The 18,948-nt window shown below is 33.6% G+C and overlaps 1 protein-coding gene and 1 pseudogene across 1 annotated transcript in view; one reads left to right on the top strand and one right to left on the bottom strand.

Moving 5' to 3' along the window:
- Positions 1–18,948, top strand: part of LOC125857508 (malate dehydrogenase [NADP], chloroplastic) — a 1,084,261-nt gene that overhangs the window by 170,899 nt on the left and 894,414 nt on the right. The gene's annotated exons all lie outside the window — the stretch shown is intronic.
- On the bottom strand, positions 10,494–13,916 carry LOC125858860 (uncharacterized; annotated as a pseudogene).

An 18,948-nucleotide genomic window follows, 5' to 3' on the forward strand; every position in this document is an offset into this window, starting at 1 on the left:
CTTATTTCCAGCAAATTGATGCAAGAAAAAAAGACTTGAAGATGGCAATTGATTAGGTTTGTACATATTTAATATCAAAATTAATTAAAAGCTTAGGTATGAGAATTAGCAAGTGAAGCCATCACTTAAACTTAAACGCATGAAAAGAAAAAAGGGAAAAGGTACAATATAGGATGAGAGGGAAAAGGTCTGGGGAAGGAATTACTTTTTTTTCTTTCTAATATTCTAAAACTTTAATATTACCCATATTTGGAGCCAGATTCAATAAAAATGTCACCCCATATCCCAGTTCAAATTCCACTTTCACATCTTGCATGGAATTTGCTTACCAACACAATATAAATAGGAGTGAAATTGTAACAAGATTAAACAAACAAGTGTAAGTGCAAGAGTACTAGTTGGAGATGATGAACAAAAATAGTTCTCAGGTCTATTAAGGTGTTCACGAGAGATCCCTTGACTATTTCATGAAGGTTTAATTACTTTGTTGTTTGATGCTCTATTGAAGTGCTTGGGGGAACTCCCGAGTTTACTTTGAAGTTTAAACAAAAAGTAGAGTGCAAGAGTATTAATGGAAGATGATGAATGCAATGATTCATACCTATATCTATCAAGGTGTTCTCGAGAGTTCCCTTGACCACTTCATGAGGAATTAATTTCTTCGTTTTTGTTGCCCTGCTGAAGTGTTTGGGGGAACTCTCGGGTTCACTTTGAAGTTTACAAACAAGTAAATAAAAGTGCAAGAGTAGAGGTAGATGATGAATGCAATGATTCATTGTAACAACTATCAAGGTGTTCCCAAGAGTTACCTTGACCACTTAATGAGGTCTGAATAATTGCATTGTTTGATGCCTATTGAAGTGTGTGGGGGATCACTTCCGGATTCACTCTGAAAATTACACAAACAAGCAGAAGTGCAAGAGTACTACCGGGAAATGATGAATGAATTGATTCATATTTACATGTATCAAGGTGTTCCCGAGAGTTCCCTTGACCATTTCATGAGGGCTTAATAACTTTATTGTTTAATTCCGTGCTGAAATATTTGGAGGAACTCCCGGGTTCACTTTGAAAATTACTCAAATAAGTTGAAGTGCAGAATACTAGAGGGAAACAATGAATGCAGTAATTCATGTCTACATTGATCAAGGTGCTCCTGAGAGTTCCCTGGACCACTTCATGAGGGCTGCATTGCTTAGTTTTATGATGCTTTGCTGAAGTGTTTGGGGGAACTCCCAGGTTGGCTTTGAAAAATACACAAATAAGTTGAAGTGCAAGAGTACTAGCGGGAAATGATGAATGCAGTGATTCGTGTCTACATTGATCAATGTTTTCTTGCGAGTTCCCTTGACCACTTCATAAGGGATCAATTTCTTCATTTTTCTTGCCCTGCTAAAGTGTTTGGGGGAAATTCTGGGTTAACTTTGAAGTTTACAAAAACAAGTAAAATTGTAAGAGTAGAGGTAGACGATGAATGAAATGAATCATGGTAACAACTATCAAGGTGTTCCCAAGAGTTACCTTGACTACTTCATGAGGTCTGAATAACTGCATTATTTGATGCCTATTGAAGTGTGTTGGAGATCACTTCCGAATTCACTCTGAAAATTACACAATCAAGTAGAAGTACAAGAGTACTACTGGGAAATGATGAATGCAATGATTCATATTTACATGTATCAAGGTGTTCTCGAGAGTTCCCTTGACCATTTCACGAGGGCTTAATAACTTCATTGTTTAATTCCGTGCTGAAATGTTTCGGGGAACTCCCGGGTTCACTTTGTAAACTACATAAATAAGTTGAAGTGCAGAATACTAGAAGAAAATGATGAATGCAGTAATTCATGTCTACATCGATCAATTCTATTGACCACTTCATGAGGGCTTAATTACTTTGTTTTATGATGCCCTGCTGAAGTGTTTTGGGCAATTCCCAGGTTGACTTAGAAAAATACACAAATAAGTTGAAGTGCAAGAGTACTAGCGAAAAATGATGAATGAAGTGAATCATGTCTATATTGATCAAGGTTTTCTTGAGAGTTTCCTTGATCACTTCATGAGGGCTTAATTACTTTGTCTTTTGATGTCTTGCTAAAGTGTTCGGGGGAACTCCCAGGTTCACTTTAAAATACACAGAAATAAGTAGAAGTACAGGAGTTCAAGTGAGAAATAATGAATGCAATGATTTATGTATACATCTATTAAGGTGTTTCTGAGAGTTCCCTTGGCCACTTCATGAGGGCTTAATTACTTTATTTTTAATGCCATGTTAAAGTAATTGGGGGAACTCCTGGTTTCACTCTAAGATATTCATAAACAAGTAGAAGTGCAAGAGTATAATCTTGATATGATGAATGTAGTTACTCATCCCTACATTTATCAAGGTGTTGTTGAGAGTTCCCTTGACCATTTCATAAGGGCTTAATTACTTCATTTTTAATGCCCTGCTGAATTGTTTGGGAACTGTCGAGTTCACTTTGAAATCTACCCAAAAAAGTAGAAGTGCAAGAGTACAAATTGGACATGATGAATGAAGTGATTCATGCCTACATCTATTAAGGTGATCCCAAGAGTTTCCTGACAACTTCATGAGATATTAATTACTTCATTTTTAATGCATTGCTTAAGTGTTTGGGGGAAATCTCGGGTTAACTTTGAAATTTATACAAATAAATAGAAGTGCAAGAGTACAAGCTGGAAATAATGAATGCAATGATTCATGTCTACATCTATCAAGGTGATCCTGAGAGTTTCCTTGACTCCTTCATGGGATAAATTACTTTATTTTTTGATGTGTTGCTTAAGATTTTGGGAAACTTCTAAGTTCAATTTGAAATATACACAAATAAGTAAAAGTGCAGAAATACTAACGGGGGATGATGAAAACAATGATTCATGTCCACATCTATCAAGGTATTCCAAGAGTTTCTAAATTTTTATCAAAAAAAAAGCATAATGTACAGAGAAAACGATAGAAGCCCAAAATGAAAAAGAAGTTGAAACCAAGAAGGCCCCAACCCAAATAAAACAAAAAAAATAAAATAAAAAAAAAACTAAAACCAACAATCAATTAAGAAACAACCAAAGTCTCTTCAGCTCACTCATCAACTGTGAATATGCATTGAAGAAGAAAGGACTTTGGTCGGCACCTGGAAATAGCTGGATCAACACCAACGAAAACTTGATCATGTAAGTATCCTAGTCTGAAACTTCTTTCCTTCAAGCTCAATTAAGATTTCACCAAAGACATCTAAAATACTCACAGATGCCATGAAACCCGAATCAATGAAGACTTCTTATAGCTTTGAGAGATGAAAAGCTTCCTTTATAGGTTCGAAGCTTCCTTGTTGTCTAGAGTTCGTCAGTTAGTTCCTTTTAGATTTGCAATTTGACTAGTGATTTCTATGAACAGGCTGTGCCCTAGTGGGGCTGATACCACTGTTTAACATAGACCTCTACTAAAGATTTCATGTACATGAGCGTGAACAGAGACCACAAAATGCTATTAATAAACACCTGTAAGTGAACTCTTGACCAAGCTGTGAAAGACTTGTTGAGATTTGCCAATTATATACATGTATTGTTGCGCTATATGCATGTCCATGGTTGTGTCCTTTTGTATTAGATGAGTGCCGAGCTTTGAACTTGTTGATTGTATTGGGCGTTTTTAACTATCTTGATTCTCATGCTTGGGAATTGTTGTTTGTCCATGTATAGTATTTGGTTTGCCTTTGTTGGTAACTTCTGATATGAATAAAAAATAATTTTACCTGCAAAATAAAAACTATGTTGGTAAAAAAATCTGCCATTTGGTTCCCTTCTCAGAATGTGTGCACTAATCACTATTGAAACTTCCCCTACAACATAAATTAAGAACATAACCTTCTAAAAATTGAACTAATAAAGGCCAATGCTTTGGAATGTTTTGAAGCCAAGGGTTTTTCAGTCATCTATAAAAGGTTTTGTTTAAAAATTGTTGCTTTCATGAAGTTTTAAGGTATTAAATGAATTTTGCAGTATTTCGTTTATTAACGCATTTACCGTTGTAAGGGTTCTCCTATATGGGTGTTAGAGTAGGTGCCCACATGGCCCGATAAGTTGGGTTGTGACATGTTATTTCCTGCCTCATTTTCCCTTTGACCTTGGACTGCTTTCCCGTTAATTAACCCTTCCTCGTCCCTGTTAACATCAACCTTCCTAGGAACTAATTCAGGTTGTATGACTCTACATTCATGCACATAATAACCGTGCACTGTACGTCCTTATTGCTCCAGATTCTATATCCATGCTAACGTGCTCAAGTAAATTTGTCATCAAGTCCACCAGAACCTTCACCTTTGCATGGCTAGGCCAAATCTTATTGAGTGTGGCCATGTCAAGATGTAGAGAAGTTACAACTGTTTATGCCAACGAGAAGAGAGATTCCTTCATATAGTATTTGGGTAAGGGATTTGGGAATGAGGTCCAAGCCAAGACTTTTGTTGTCTCTTCCTCTATTTTGAATCTTGAATCATAAGTCAGGGCCTCATTAGATATAAATGTCCATCCTTTGATCTGATATGGTAATCCACCTTAGACGTAATATTGATGAAATCTTCCTTTAACATAATCTTATCAAAATATGTCTATTACGAAAGAAACCTATCTAGCTAGCAACCCACTTTGATGTTGCATTGTGTGGGTATAATACTTTGAACTTCTTCAAAATTAGACTAGCCGTAAGAGAATTTTCCAACTATTGCGTGTTGGAGGCTTTCTATGATGTCCATGGTTTTCACCCCTCTCTCCGTCCACTTGGTATATGGTTCACCATGCAAAAGCATATTAGGCTCATACGGGATTGTTGGTAAACTTGTAGGACTTGTTATTTTTCCATTCAAGATCTGAGGCTTTAAAAATTTATCATAATCCAAAACCGAGTCAGTATCAAGTGAAGAGGGGTTGGTAGATTTAGATGTGCTGGGTATAGGGGTCTGGTCAGCCATCGCCGTCGATGACTAACTAGTGGCCGGAGTGGCCATCAACAAAATGGTAGAGATAGGTGACTCTAGGTCAGGGTTTGCATGAAAGACAAACATATATAAAATGATGCAATGCTCTGAGAGTTTCCTTGATCACTGTTAGACAATTGACATTTTTTCCATCTTATTATTTTTACTGTTTTTTACTTATTTCAGTTTAGTGCTTCCTATTTTCTAGCTAGACTTGGTCAGCTTTAGTTGCTCAACGTTCTGAAGTTAATGGCCCCTTTAATGGTTGTTAATGGCCCCTTTTATGGTTGTTAATGGCACATGTTCTTATTTAGTTTTAACATCCACTTTGTAAGTGGCTACTAAATAGGAAATGGTTAGGTTTTTCCTTGTATAAATTCAGATCTTATGCAAATTAATATATAGCTGGAATTTTATAAGTTAACTCTATTTTTATTCTTCAAATCAGTTTCTTGAGTATTTTTGTTCTAACAGTGGCATCAGAGCCTCTAGTTAATCTTACAGGACCAAAAAGTTTTAACCTACAACACAAATGGCATCCAACAACCTACCTTTAAATCCACCATTCACTTTCACCGGTGAAAATTTCCAAATCTGGTACGTGAAGATGCAAGCTTTTCTGGAAGCCTATGAACTTTGGGAAACTGTGACGGAAGATAAACCACTTGCTGCTCTACCAACAAATCCTACCTTGGCTCAAATCAAATCCAACAACGAAGAGAAGGCAAATAAATCTAAAGCCAAGTCGCTTATGCAGAATGCTGTGGCAGATTCTATGTTTTACAGAATCATGGATTGCAAAACAACAAAAGAGGCTTGGGATAGGTTGAAAGAAGAATATCAAGGAAGCGATAGAACACGTCAAATGCAAGTGTTGAACCTGAAAAGAGAGTTCGAGTGCTTGAATATGCAGGACGATGAAACAATCAGTAAGTATGCTGATCAAATCTCCTTAATTGTTAATAACATTAGACTTCTTGGTGAAGAATTTACAGACAAACGAATTGTGGAGAAAGTTCTTGTGACTCTTCCTGAGAGGTTTGAATCTAAGATTTCCTCTCTTGAAGAATCCAAGGACCTGGGCAAACTTTCATTAGGTGAACTAATGAGTGCTCTTCAAGCACAAGAGCAAAGGAGGACTATTAGACGAGACAAGTTCACTGAAGGAGCTTTCTCTGTACAAAAACAAATATTTGGTAAAGGAAAGCAACAAGTCAACCAAAAGAGTAAGGGCAAGCATGATGGAGGAAATAATAGTGGAGATGTGAAGCAGAAGTTCCCTCCATGCAAACATTGTAAAAGAACTACACATCCAAGGTCTGCAAATCAAGAGCAAAGGCCTCTGGTGCTTTGCAAGCACAAGCAACAGAAGTTGCAGATGCACATGAGGAGCAACTCTTTGCAGTTTCATACTTTTTCAACCAATGAATCCTCTGATTCATGGATTCTTGAAAGTGGTTGCACACATCACTTGTGCAATGATGCTGAAATGTTCAAATTCCTCAATGATACATACAAATCTAAAGTAAAAGTGGGAAATGGTGAGGTAGTAGAAGTCAAAGGCAGAGGTACAATGTCTATCTCAACAATATCAGGTATCAAAACTATTCCTGATGTTTTGTACACACCTGATATGAGTCAAAATTTGTTGAGTGTTGGACAAATGCTTGAAAATAATTATTCTCTGCATTTTAAGAATCGTGAATGTGTTGTTTCTGACCCTTCTGAAGTAGAATTATTTTATGTCAAGATGAGCAACAAAATGTTTTCAGTTGATTGGGAGAAAATAACTGAGTAGGCTTACACTATTACTTCACAAACATGTACAAACCTATGGCACAAAAGGTTTGGTCACTTCAATATGAGAAGCATCACAGAGATGAAAAAGAAGGAGATAGTGGAAAATATGCATGAATTTCTTTCTAATGCTCAAGTTTGTGAAACTTGCCAACAGGGAAAGCAAACAAAATTGCCATTTCAAGCAAATCAAGTATGAAGCGCTAACCAGAAACTTTAGCTCATTCATACGGATGTTTGCGGCCCAATGAAAACAGATTCATTGAGTGGTAACTAATACTCTCTTCTCTTTATTGATGGCTACACCAAAATGTGTTGGGTTTATTTCATTAGACTAAATAGTGAAGTCTTTGATGTTTTTAAACAATTTAAAGCTTTAGTAGAAAATCAATGTAATCTTAGTATTAAGGCTTTCAATTCTGACAATGGAGGAGAATATACTTCTTCTCAGTTTGTGGAGTTTTGTAATAGCACAGGTATTGAACGCCAATTGACATTGCCATACACTCCACAACAAAATGGCGTGTCTGAAAGGAAGAATAGGACAGTAATGGAGATGGCCAGATGTCTATTGCTGGAAAGAAAGATCCCAAATCAGTTTTGGGTGGAGGCAGTTAATACCTCTGTATATTTGCTGAACAGATTGCCTACTAAGGCCTTGCAGGACATGACTCCATAAGAAGCTTGGTGTGGGAACAAACCATCAGTACACCATCTCAGAATCTTTGGATGTATATGTTATTATCGAGTTCCAGAAACAAAGAGGACTAAGCTGGACAATAAGGCTCATAAAGGCATATTTATGGGCTATAGTTCATCCAAAGGTTATAGGATTTTCTGTTTGAAATAAGAAAAACTAATTCTCATCCGAGAAGTGAAGTTTGATGAAGCAGCTGGTTGGGATTGGAAAAACCAGAAGACCTCTTATTCTGATTTACTTTCAAAAGAGCAGCCTCAACTTTCATAAGATGAACTAGTGGATGATGTACCAGTGAGGGGAGCTCGATCCTTGAAAGATGTCTATCAACGGTGTAACAAGTGATTGTTAGGCCACACCAAAATCACATAGGAACAATGTGAACATAAACAAAACTTCTATATATATTAGACAACTTTATTGTTAAAATTACACCTATTCATCATTAAGATGAAAAAAAAAACTCTAAAATATCATCTACCTATAACAAGAAATGCAGATTTATGTTCACCAAAACCAAAAAAAATTGATTATTAAATTGAAAAAACCATCAATACATTTGGTTTCTATTCTTCATATCAACCAAAATTCATCCAAATCAAATTTGTTTGCATAAACTATCATAATTGGTACTTGAAGAGGCTACTATCAAATCCTAACATTGAAGTAAAATCCCCTCAATATCGACTCATATACACATGGAAGTAGATGATTTTTCCAAAACAAATAATGCTAGATAAACCATATCCAAGGTACTAAAGATTTCAAATTTTACTATCCAATCTATTTTTTTATGTGACATTATTTTCTTATGAGCCAGTTTTAGAGTTTTTGTATAAATGACACTTCTATTATCATGTTGTAAATATTGAACAGACAGATAAATGTAGATGTATGTCTGTGCATATCCATATGCATAATGTTAATACATTATTCTAGAAATAATGTAAGTCTAGTGAGTGAACTTGAATCGGGGCTTTTCTGGAAACAATCTCTCTACCTTCATGAGGTAATGGTAAGGTCTACGTATATTCTACTCTATTCTCAAATCCCACTTGTGAGATTTCACTGGATATGTTATTATTGTTGTTGTAGTGGACTAATTATTCCTAATTCTTATTTTGTAGGTGTTGAAGAAATGGCATGGTTATGATTTGGATTGCAAAAACATCTTTCGTTATTTGAATTATTGGTTGGTACAAAATTATTCTAAATCAAAGTATTACATGGTGATGATTGATGCTCTACCAACACTGCAAGCAACAATTAAGGTTATGTTATTTGATGAATATATCAATGATATGACCATATAATCAATTACTTGTGGTGATGGTGAAAATTGCTTGATTTGCCAAAGGGAGGTTATTGGTGTTTTGACACTCACAAAGATGTCATGTTCTCATATGTTTCATATCAATTGTATTAAAAGTTGGCTAGGGGAAAATAACGGCTGCCCAATTTGTGTTACCAATGCTAATGACCTAGACTAAATGATATATGGCATGAAACTATAAAGTTTAGCTTGATGAATAAGATATTAGTATTTCAAATAACTATTGTTGTTGATCAATAAAATTAGAATATTATGTAGTTTTGTTTGCTATCCTTTTGTAGATTAATATAATATATTCTCATGTTGTTGTAATATGACACAATGATATATAAATAGTCAATGAATAACTATTTGAGCTTTTTCACCTTTTAGTTATTCTTTTCGGAGAACGTTAACAAAAAATCTGACATAATTCTTAGTTGTTGTAGAAGTTAATGTCTTAAAAGAAAATAAGTGAAATTAAAATGATTATGAAGGAAGAACATTGTTAATTATACCTGATAAATCATGCACTGCTATCATCATTAAGCAAATATTTTAAGGAACTAAGAATAACATAAAACGAAGTATGTATTCATGGTTTAAAGACTGTCTTACCTTAAATATAAGAAATCAAAATCTTTATAAATTCAGCCTTATCTTGTGCTGCTATTATCTTGTTGAATAGAGTTATTAGTTAAATGATTGAGAATATTAAATTGAATACATCAATAACTATAAAAACAGTAAGTAATGTTTGAAGAATCTGCCTTGCTTCTCATTCCAGAAAAGAAGAATATATATATACATATGATTGAATCTTCTACTCCTAAAATATTTCTTTAAGATATTCCGAGAATATCTTATTTCTATAATATATCATATAATATCTCGTAGAATATTACGTCTCTCACAAAATTATATACACAATTTAAAGTTACTATATTTACACAGATCTTTGCTTAATACCCCCTAAAGTTGGTGCGTGAAGATTTTGAATGCCCAACTTGGAAAGAAGGTAGTCAAACTGATGTTTTCCTAATGCTTTTGTAAAAATATCAGTGAGCTGCACTTTAGAGGAAACATATGTTGGATGAATGTTGCCCTTCGTTATCTCGTCTCGGAGAAAATGACAATCTATTTCTATATGTTTCGTCCTTTCATGAAATACTGGATTTTTTGCTATATGCAGCGCTGACTGACTATCACAATATAGTCTTATTGGAGTAGGATGTGTCACCCCTAGACTGGAAAAAATTCCCTTTAGCCACTTTAATTCACAAGTTGTGGTGGCCATAGATCTGTATTCAGCTTCTGCAGATGACCTGGACACCGTTTGCAGCTTCTCAGTCTTCCAAAATATTGGTGAATTGCCTAAAAGAACAAATCACCCAGTGAGAGATCGACGTGTAAAGGACAATCCGCCCAATCTAAATCGCACCATCCATATAGCTTTAAATCACATGCACTATGCAATAAGATACCTTGTCCAGGTTTTCCTTTCAAAAATTGAACAACTTGTAGCGCTGCTTCCCAGTGTTCTTCTTGTGGGCAATGCATAAATTGGGATAGTACATGCACAGAATAGGACAATTTTTGTCCAATGAAGCACAAATATATGCGACGATACCAATCGTCGATACCTCACTGGATCAGCAAGTGGACTTCCTTCCGCTGGTGCTAACTTATGGTTTGACTACATAGAAACATTTGCAGGTTTTGCTCATAGTAATCCAACTTCAGAAATAATATCCAGAGCATACTTACATGGACATAGGAAAATGCCTTCTGAATTTCTCGCAACTTCAATCCCCAAAAAATACTTCAAAGTGCCTAAATCTTTCATGTGAAAACAATTACTCAAATAACTTTTGAATTTTTGGATGGCACTATGATCATTTCCATAAATTATCAAGTCATCCACATAAACAAAAATATTAAGTTGTATACCATTCTTCTGTAAAGTAAACAATGAGTTGTCAGAGTAGGATTGGATGAAACCATACTCCTTCAAGGAAGTTGATAACTTTGAGAACCAACATCTTGGGGCCTGCTTCAATCCATACAGTGATTTTTGCAGTCTACAAACCATATCAAAATGTTGTACTTTGAAGCCTGGAGGCATTTTCATGTACAATTCTTCTTGGAGGTCTCCATGAAGAAAAGCATTATGAACATTCATTTGATGCAACTTCCACTGCTTTGCTACAACTACAGCTAAAAATGTCCGCACTATAACCATCTTAGCAACTGAAGCAAATGTTTCATTATAGTCAATTCCTTCTTTTTGATGGTTGCCAAATATTACTAGTCTTGCTTTGTGTCGCTCTACAGAACCATCAGAATGATATTTTATTTTATAAATCCACTTGCACCCGAGTGCTTTCTTTTCGGGTGGTTATTTTTCAATTATCCATGTCTCATTCTTTTCATGATCCCTAATTTCAATCTGCATTGCTTATCTCCACCTTTCATCTTTTATTGCTTCTGAGAAGGATGATGGCTCATGATCTGTAGTAATAGCTGCAAGAAAATTTTGATATCGCAAAGAAAATTTGTCACAATTCACATAATGGGTTATTGGGTAAGGCGTACCTGAGGTATGCGTTGTAGCATATGAACTAGTGGAATGACTCAATTTTCGGATGGTATTAGTAACATAATCGCATAGGCGAGCATGCTGTTGTTTTATTCGATGTCCACGACCCAATTGAGGTTCATTATTTTGTTCTTTGATGCCCTTTACCTCTTGGATACTAGAGATATACCCTTCCCCCATTTCTTGAGCCTTTTGCACCTCATTAACTTGTGAATCAGACATATTAATCACTGGTTGGTGTTCGCTATGCTCAACTCCAATATATCTTTGAAATCATCATCAACCGATCCATTATCAACAACAACTTTTTCAATATTCTCATAAGAACTGTGAACTTGTTGTATAAACGGGAATTCATTCTCAAAAAATACAACATCTCTAGAAACAAAGTATTCATTTGTTTCAAGATCATATAATTTCCAACCCTTTTTCCCGTATGGGTACCCAACAAAAATACATTTAGGCTCTTACTTGTAAATTTATCTCCTTTTCTTTCCTGATTATGAGCATAGCACAGTGAACCAAAGATCCTCAAGTTCCCATAAGAAGGAGGCTCTCCATGCAAAATTTCATACGGAGTTGTTCCATTTAAAATTAAAGAAGGAGTTCTATTAATGAAGTAACCTGCAGCCAATACACATTCTCCCTAAAAATTAATTGGAAGATGTCCTTGAAAACGTAGTGCTCGTGCTATATTCAAGATGTGCTTGTGTTTCCTCTCCACCCTACCATTTTGTTGTGGGGTTCCGACACAAGAACTTTGAAAAACAATTTCCTGTTTAAGAAAATAATTTTCATGCAAGTAATTTCCGTCCCATTATCACTTCAAATAATTTTAACTTGTTTATCATATTGTTTTTCCACCATGGCAAGAAAAATCAACATCATGTGTGACCCCATAAATCACAATGAACGAGTTCAAACTTGTTAGAAAATTTATTTTCACTTAAAGGAAACCTATCTCTAGTCTGCTTAGTTCGTTGACAAACATCACAAGCTTTATTCATCATCTCGCTATCATTAGAGGGAATAACATTGGAATCTAACTTGGTAACCCTTAAATAAGGATGCCCTATTGCCATAGCTTGTGGTACCACCCGAAAATAATAGATTCCATCCCTTCGTTCACCTGCACCAATCAACATCCTCGAAGTGCAGCCCTGCATAACACACAATTTTTTAGTGAATTGAACAATACAATTGACTTCATCTATCAATTGCGATACGGAAATTAAATTGCATTTTAAACTAGGCACAAAGAGAACATTTTCAAGCTTCAAGTTCTCGATAAGTTTTACAGATCCCTCTTTTGTATCTATTGTATGTTGTCCATCTGGAAGTCCCACAGGACATCCAACCACTTCACCCAAGTCCGTCATGCACTTCAAGTTTGCAGTCATATGATTTGATTCCCCTGTGTCAATTATCCGTGGGATTTTGTCATGTTTACCTGTCATTCTCTCATCCGTACCAGTTTTATGGTTGTTCACCATATCACGCAGAATCAACCACTGTTCATTGCTCAAGCCAACACTGGCCATATCATTTATTGTGCCAATTGTTCCCAATCTTCCAGCATACCTCCGGTAGTAGTTTGAGCAACATTAGCAAGTACTGCTCCACCTCGACCACTTCCAGTGCTTGACCCAGTTCGTTGTTGTTGTTGCAGCCCCTTACCCTTGCCAAAAATCTGCCTCATGTCCAGAACGTTTACAATGAGTACAATTTATTGATTTGTCCTTCACCTCTCCACGTCACCTTGTCCTGCTATTTGTTTGAACCGGAAGTTCGAAGACCTCTCCTCTTTCTTCCTTTGCACGAGTGATGGTATTCACCCTCTCCTGCTGGATTAAAATAAAGTAGACTCTGTTTAGAGTCAGCTGTGGGTCTACATCGACCATGTTGGTTCTAACAGTCCCATAGAGTGTGTCATCTAATCCTATAAGGATATGATGCACTTTTTCTTCCTCCTGTTGCTTTTCTAGTTGTGCTCCTATGCTACACTTGCATCCTTCACATGTACACATAGGAATTTGTTCATAATTTGCTAGTTCGTCCCATATAGCCTTCATCCTTCCATAATATGCTATAATTACCATACCACACTGCTTACAATCTGCCAATAAGATTTCAATTGTTGAATCTAAGGTCCATTGGCAACTGAAATCGTTCCATAATTTATGTCCAGAGATCTTTTGCATTCTCCATATGTGATATGGTTGAACGCAAAGTTGGTTCGATGGTATTTCGAATCAATGATACTATCATGGATTGAACTGTCCACCAGTCCTCCAACTCTGAAGACCCTTCTTCCGGCTGTGTGATTGTTCCGTCAACAAGTCCCCATTTCCTTCGAGCACGCAATGAGGTACACATTGCGCGTTCCCATTCTTCATGATTTTCTCCTCGCAGTTGTACTTGCGTGATCAAGTTCCCTGGGCTGTCGTTTGAAGTCAAATCATAAGGTGATATTTTCATTTTGGTTGGTTCATTTCTTTGTGATTCTTCATCCCTTGCCATGGCTCCGATACAATACAAAAATATATATATACATGATTGAATCTTCTACTCCTAAAATATTTCCTAAAGATATTCTGAGAATATCTTATTCCTATAATATATCATATAATATCTCATAGAATATTATATCTCTCACAAAATTATATACACAATCTAAAGTTACTCTATTTACACAGATCTTTGCTTCATAATAACTCCTTAATATTGCTAATAGATTTTATTTTAACATTCAAATCATGACGTGTTCCAGTTATGCATCTAACACATGATAAAGTGTTTCGATTAAACACTTTCACATCATGAATCTAAAAAGTTTCATAAGCGCCCATTACGTAAAATGAGTTAAATCATATAAAATATGTCTCTTCTTTAACTTTAAATATCAACATCAATTGAAATGTGCATGTGATTTAACAATTTATTCGGACTAACACATATTTAGTGTCAAATAGAAATATTTTATCATGTCTTCAAATTCTCAATAGAAATATGTCATAATTCGAATGTCTAAATTAATTTCGGAAAAGGGCCTAAAATACCCTTGAACTATTGGAAATAGTATAACATTACCCTCCATCCACCTATTGGCTCCCAAACACCCATGTCATCCATCTTTGGGTCCAATATTGACCGTTTTTATAACGGATTATCATTTAAATATTTTTTAAATACAAGGCAACCAATTATTGGATACAATTTAATTATTTAAATTAATTTACAAACTCACTCATTATTAATTATATATGACCCAAATTAACCACACCTGACCTAATTAATTAATTACACGCGTTCCCAAATTATATTTACCCCACCGATATTAAAACAAATACACCCTTTATTGCCAACATTTCACTTCATCTTTCAACCTTCTTCCCTAATATATTTTCCTACAATCTCGAAAAACAGAACTTAATTAAATACACATATGTATTACCATAAGAAATCACCAAAACACTCATTATTTTTTATGGTGATACGCGAGTGTATTTAGGTAGTGTTTTTTGAGATTGTAAGCAAATATATTGGGGAAGTAAGGTTGAAAGAATAAGTGAAATGTTTGGAATGAAGGGTGTAATTGCTTTAATCGATGGGTAAATGTAATTTGGGGCGAGTGTAGTTAATAAGGGTCAGGTATAATTAATTTGAGTCAAGTCTAGTCAATTTGGATAGGGTATAATGGATGAGTTTGTAAATTAATTAAAGTAATTTAATTGTAGTCAATAGATGGTCGCTAGGTATTTAAAAAAATTATTTAAATGATAATCCGCTATAAAAGTTGTCAATATTGGACCCAAAGGTGGATGGAAGGGTATTTGGAAGCCAATTGGTGGATGTCAGGGGTATTTGGGAGCTAATATGTGGATGTCAGGGGTATTTGAGAGCCAATAGGTGGATGAAGGGTAGTTTTGTACCATTTCCAATAGTTCAAGGGTATTTTAGGCCCTTTTCCGTATTAATTTTACTCGATTTTAAGGGATCGTTAATATATTCGACCAGAATAATATTTTAATTCAACCTAATTGTGTATATTATAACTCTACGTTATAGATATAATCAAATAAATAAATAAATAAATACATGATAAAAACTGGCCAACACACCTCTTTTTTAATAGAGAAAATGTATTAGTGAGTGGCATGAATATTCTAAGGAAAAATTACAAAAATATACTATTTAAGAACTTAATTAACAATATATGTATATACTTCTTTTTATTTACAAAGTTAGGTTTTTAATTACAAACATGACAAAATATTTAATTTTCATTTTTTTAATTTATATATTTTATTTTTCGATTTATTTCTTTTTTTGGGGGGATTATGTGCTAAATTTATGGGCTTGATAATTAGTGTTTACTTTTTAGTTTCCAACCATAATTAAACTCTTTTATATTATTTTTTTGCCTATATATTGAATTTTTGATTTTTTAAAAAAATATATTACTATCCAGTTTATTTCCTTTTTTTGGGGGTTATGTGCTAAATTTATGGGATTGATAATTATTGTTTACTTTTTGGCTTTCCAATCATAATTATACTATTTTATATTATTATTTTTTTGCTCATATATTGATTTTTCGCTCTCTTAATATTTTATTCAATCAAATCAATTATTAATTGTAGCCTTCTCTCACCTCTTTAACATTGTTTTCATACAAATATCATTTTCCTTTATTATGACCAAATTAAAAAAAAAAATCTGAAATTTTGTAAGTTATCTACATTATTTTTTTTGACAAAATATATTAATTTGTTATGGTATGACTTAAATAACCATTTGAATCTAGAAAGTTTAATAAAGAAATTAAAAGCTTACATATTATATAGATTTTGTATAACTTTAATGTTAAGTCTTACATAATATTATAAAAATTACAGTTTTCATTGATTAAAATTTACAATTATTTCATAACCATTTACGTATATAAATTTGTGCATAAAGAGACAAGTTAATATTAAAAACATGCAAACAAGAATGTGATATCATTCAATACACCAATAATACGATTCATCGTACCAACATAAACCTAAAAGTTTCAACTGCATAATGTTTTAAGTAAAAAAAAAAAACACTGCTATTAAGCCTGATGCACAAATATGGGACAAGTCTTCTTGTTATGCTCGGTGTACCACATTTACTAAAAGTGACTTTCCTTCTCTTGCATTTTCCTTCGTTGAGTCCCCTCTTACGATCATTATTTGGTGTTCGCGTCATATATCACTCCTTCAATATTGTAATCCACGTACTTGCCTGTTAGATTAAAAAATAATTAGCTAAATTATTAAATAAGTATTACATCTATAACATGATACAAATTAAAATATATAAGAAATTAAGCAATACATACATAATAAGAATGGTATTTTCACTGTAATCAAATTAGATAGATTGGTATATAGAATGTTTTTATCTATATAAAAATTGTAATCATGTTGGTATACAAAATGGTTTTAGGAACGAAATTAGTTTTCTTATTTTTTTATTGTTTGGGTATGAAGTATACCAACACAAAACAATAAGTATTTTAACCAGCTTAATAATTATTCAAATTATTGTCTATAAACATCCCAAAAGACACTATCAACTACACCCATATATGTACCAAAAAAATATCACGAAAGTTGGTGTTTATATACAACCTAAAATTCACGATTTATGATGTTTATTAAAAACATAATATACACTATCAATTACACCAAATCATCTACACCAAGTAAACTATCAATTACACCTAATATTATATAAAAAATTATTAATGGAATTTAAAGTTTAGATACGAATTAAAATAGACCATCATTTTCACCAAATCATTTACCAAAAAGATATCAGTAATGTGTTGTCTATAAACAACCCAAAACACACTATCAACCATACCAATAGATGTACCCAAAAATTATCACAAAAGTTGTGGTTTGTATACGGACTAAAATCTAACAATTACATAAAAAAAATTCAACGAATTCTGATTCTTATTACAAACATAATATACAATACCAACTACACCAAATGACCTACACCAACTAAACTATCAATTAGACCTAATATGTACCAAGAAACCCTACATATTGAAAAATATCAGCAATTTTTGTCTATATACAATCAAAACGCACAATCAAGCACACCAATAAATGAATCCAAAATTTATCACGAAAGTTGTGGTCTATATACGAACTAAAATATAACAATTACATCAAAAAATTCAACGAATTCAGGTTAGTATTACAAACATAATATACAATACCAAAACTAAATGACCTACACCAACAAAACTATCAATTAGACCTAATATGTAGCAAAAGAAAACCCACATATAACCACATCAAATACCAAAAAAAAAATCACAAATTTGGTATTTAACAACAACGTAATATACACTATCAATTATACAACTCAACCCATAAAAGTGATTTTTTAAAGGAGTGATCTTAAATGCACCATCATATTCAATCCTAATATAACAAGATTTCGAAGTAAAATTAAATAACTAAACACCTAATTTTATTTTTAACACAAAAACATATAACAAGATTACAAGTGATGATCACAAAAAATATACATGTCGCATCGTTTGTCGTGTTGAATTAGAATTGAAAAACTATTTGTATCCATAATTGAACAATCGAGCAATGGGGAGAAAGAGAGTTTTAGTTTGGTTTAAAAACCTTTTTTTATCAGAGATAATATATAACCAATCTGAGTAAATCGTGGAATGTAAAAGAATTGGAGAAAATCAGGGAATGGGAAGAAAAACGTGGCTGATTATTATACAGTACTTTAAAAAAAATATTAATTGCTATTTTTGAAAAAAAACTATTGTTATTTTGTTGAAAAAATAAACTATTGCTATATAGTGATTATTAAGGTACTTAATTTGTATACTTAAGTTTTTTACCCTATTCTAACTAATCATCAAATAGTTCTTTTTATGATTTGGCTAGAGTCATATATAACACTTAGTATATAATTAAGAGCAGTTAGTTGAAATAAGGTAAAAAATAATTCAAAATGAGATCTAATAAGGCAAGAAAATTTATGGCAAATGATTGTTACGGCAACATAAGAATTACACAAGCAATAATCCCAAAATATTGACTTATATAAACATGAAAGCAATTGATTTTGCCAACAAAAAAATGTCTAGACGAACCATATTCAAGGTGCTAAAACATCTTTAATTTCTTTAAAATCACCAAACTATTTTACAAGGAAACATACTAACACCCCCAATTAGCTAGTCTTAATAGGTACAAAAACTTCTAAGAGTACAATTTATAGAGAAATAAGACACAACTCTCACCATAAGAAAAAAGGAGTAGAAGCTATCAGAGATCATCGTCTTAACCTATGAAACTTCATTGATATCCTACAACCAGACTATGCCAAGTGGCATAGCATGAGTGGTATCAGTACCAACAAAACGTACTGTTAGGTATCATTGATCGATCCAAACCTACCACATAATATAAAATAAACATTCATAAGGGAACATTCAATATAAAGGTTACACCACCCCAAGTCTCTATCAACATGC

This window comes from Solanum stenotomum, chromosome 3, assembly GCF_019186545.1.
Source record: "Solanum stenotomum isolate F172 chromosome 3, ASM1918654v1, whole genome shotgun sequence".
Taxonomy (NCBI): domain Eukaryota; kingdom Viridiplantae; phylum Streptophyta; class Magnoliopsida; order Solanales; family Solanaceae; genus Solanum; species Solanum stenotomum.